Source organism: Bubalus bubalis, chromosome 18, assembly GCF_019923935.1.
Source record: "Bubalus bubalis isolate 160015118507 breed Murrah chromosome 18, NDDB_SH_1, whole genome shotgun sequence".
In the NCBI taxonomy this organism is placed as follows: domain Eukaryota; kingdom Metazoa; phylum Chordata; class Mammalia; order Artiodactyla; family Bovidae; genus Bubalus; species Bubalus bubalis.
Genome location: NC_059174.1, coordinates 607,263 through 610,571, shown reverse-complemented (window position 1 = coordinate 610,571; position 3,309 = coordinate 607,263). Strand labels below are relative to the sequence as shown.

Below are 3,309 nucleotides of genomic sequence, written 5' to 3'. Positions count from 1 at the left end.
CCCATTTATATATACCAGCAGGAAAGTGAAAGTTAGTGAGATATATAGGCTCAGATCTCTGTGTTACGAAGAAACTTTACAATTTTCTGTAAAAAGAAAAATCAATATTTATTAATGATACCTTTAAAGATAAAGTAAATGAACAAATCCTATCTTTACCATATTATAGCAGTCATACTCTACAGACCCCATCATTTGCCTAAAGCTCTGAGGATCTCTGGGAGAGTTTGACAGCCACTTTACAGTCTTGCCAGTCCTGCCAAGAGAGGCTGTGGATTGATCCTTTTGACTGGGTGTGTTAATGGCTACGCCTCAAGCCTCTTTCTTGATAGACTGCTTAGGAAGTTAGCCAATCCGCCTCTCTGTGCGTGTGGCCAACCCAGACCCTTTGTGTACTGTCCTCATCTTGCAGAGAGAAGTCCCTTCTAAAGACTGAGAAGCTCCGGTTTAGCTCAGATGGCTATCTGCTTTCTCCTGAGCATGTGACAAAGGTTAAGGTTTGGAAAATCATTGAGTTATTTGGCTATAATAAAATCTGGATGTTGTCAGTTCTCTTGGAGGTATTTGTTTGTTACAGGAAATCGTCAGTACACAATCTGTGTGTACTGGCACCACATTTCTAAGCATCTTTATAGCTCACTTAGCACGTGCTCTGTGCTGTGCTTAGATGCTCAGTTGTGTTCGACTCTTTGCGACCCTATAGACTGTAACCCGCCAGGCTCCTCTGTCCATGGGGATTCTTCAGGCAAGAATACTGGAGTGGGTTGCCATGCCCTCCTCCAGGGGATCTTCCTAACCCAGGGATCAAACCCAGGTCTCCAGCATTGCAGGTGGATTCTTTACTATCTGAGCCACCAGAGAAGCCCAAGAATACTGGAATGGGTAGCCTATCCCTTCTCCAGGGGATCTTCCTGACCCAGGCGTTGAACCAGGGTCTCCTGCATTGCAGGCAGATTCTTTACCAACTGAGCTACAGGGAAGCCCTCACTTAGCACACACAAAGCTATGATGTCATTTGTTTCTTATAGTTTACAGGAGGCAGCTAAAAGCAAGGATTACCAAGCTTACATTATAGACTGAAGTGAAGACAGATGAAGAAACTCGCCCAAGACTACTCAGTAAAACATTGATAAAAGTAGGACTCAAGTCTAGACCCATGGCTCCTATACCGATTCTATACCAACCTCAGAAAGTTTAGTTAGTAGGAATTGATACTTTGGCCACCTGATGCAAAGAGCTGACTCATTAGAAAAGACCCTGATGATGGGAAAGATTGAAGGCAGGAGGAGAAGGGGACGACAGAGGATGAGATGGTTGGATGACATCACCAACTCAATGGACATGGGTTTGAACAAGCTCCAGGAGGGCACCACCTTCCCTGGTGAAGGACAGGGAAGACTGGCTTGCTGAAGTCCATGGGGTCACAAAGAGTCAGACAGGACTGAGCGACTGAACTACAACAACTAGGAATTAGAATTTAGGAATTAGATATTACCTAGAGTATATATTTGACATTAATGAACAATCACCCAGGCTAAACTCTAAAAGATAAATCTCAGTTTTTCAAATCTTATTGACTTAAAACAAACAGTGAAACAACAACAAAACCATCAACACCCTTATATGCATTTTAGACGACTTGTAGTGATCAGTGTGGTACCTGAAAGAGCCCACTCAGGTTATGGAGCCCCCTCAGTAGGATGGGCTCATTCTACTTTGTTCTTCTCAGGGAAATAGCATTACCATCACAGTTTTATTTTCAACAGGGTTCAATGGTTCAAAATTCAAAAGATTAAAAGGTAACAGTGAAAATTTTCTTTCTCGTTCCATTCTCCAGTCACCTAGCATGCAACAACGTCACCTGTACCAAGTGTCCTTGCAGAGAAATAAGTAAGTAAGTAAGTGTTAGTCGCTCAGCTGTGCCTGACTCTTTGCGACCGCGTGGACTGCAGCCCACCAGGCTCCTCTGTCCATGAGATTTTCCAGGCAAGGATACTGGACTGGATTGCCATTTCCTTCTCCAGGGGATCTTCCCAACCCAGGGATTGAACCCGGGTCTCCTGCACTGGAGGCAAATTCTTTACTGACTGAGCTACAGGGGAAGCAGAGAAAGTAGATACATGCAAATAGGTATCTATAACCCTATTTTGTATGAAAAGTGTTAGCTCACGCTATACACAATGCTTGTCTTCCGTCGCTGCGTCTTGGCGATTTTTACCTGGAAGTGTACGTGGGTGACGGTACTCCTACTGTAGTTACAGAGGTCTCTGTTGATGGGAATCTACAGGATTTCCAATCCGTTGCTGTCATAAGCACTGTTGTGACTAACTCTCTGCATTTGTCACTGTGCCATGGCTCCTAGAAGTGGAATTCCTGGTATATGCATTTATAATTTTTTAAAAACAATTATTTATTTACTTTTGGCTGCACAGGGTCTTTGTTGCTGCACGTGGGCTTTCTCTAGTTGTGGCAAGTGGGGGCCCCTCTTCACTGTGGTGTGCGGAGCATGGGTTCAGTAGTTGCGGCTCGTAAGTCCAGCCCTTGAGTCGTGGTGCAGGCGCCTAGTTGGCTCATGGCATGTGAAATCTTCCTGGACCAGGAATCAAACCCATGCTCCCTGCACTGGCAGGCAGATTCTTAATCACTGGACCACCAGAGAACTCTGCATTTATAATTCTGATAGACATCAACAAACTCCCCTCCACAGAGGTTGCACCAGTACATACCCAGGGCAGCCGTTAGACCCACCGCCATTGACTCAACTCATCACCACTCATGCTGGGTGCTACCTGCTGCATCCTTATAAAACCTGACTGCTGTGGTGGTCACATCAGCCTAGCTCCTGAGAGGCCACGAAACAAGATAGTGAATGATTCTTACCGATGTCTCCTGGGACTTTGTGTTTCTAAAGCCAAAGGGCACCTTTCAGTTCTGATCCTACTGACCCGCAGCAGCACTTGGCACAGCTGAGCCTCCTCCTTCCTGCTTGATTTTCCTGTTTCTCTGCATGATACTTTCTGTTTCCTTTGCAGGCTATTTTCCTCTTCCCAGCTGTTAAGTCAGTAGTTTTCAACCACGGCCATACATTAGGACCACCTGGGAAGCTTTTAAAAATTGAGATGCTCAGGTCACACCCCAGACCAACTCAATCATAAATTTATAAGTTCTGTAGGTGGAACCCAAGCATCAGACTTTCTAAAGCTCTTCACATTGACTGCTGCTAACTGCTGCTGCTGCTAAGTCGCTTCAGTCGTGTCCGACTCTGTGCGACCCCATAGACGGCAGCCCACCAGCCTCCTCCATCCCTGG

General features: G+C 45.5%; 1 long non-coding RNA gene across 1 annotated transcript; it reads right to left on the bottom strand.

Annotated features, from left to right (window-relative positions):
- Positions 1-2,986, bottom strand: LOC123330224. Its single transcript, XR_006545956.2, has 3 exons — positions 2,881-2,986; positions 2,219-2,358; positions 1-86 (listed from the first exon to the last, which is right to left on the bottom strand). It is a non-coding gene; the product is annotated as an uncharacterized LOC123330224 (long non-coding RNA).
- Positions 2,987-3,309: the final 323 nt, after the last annotated feature.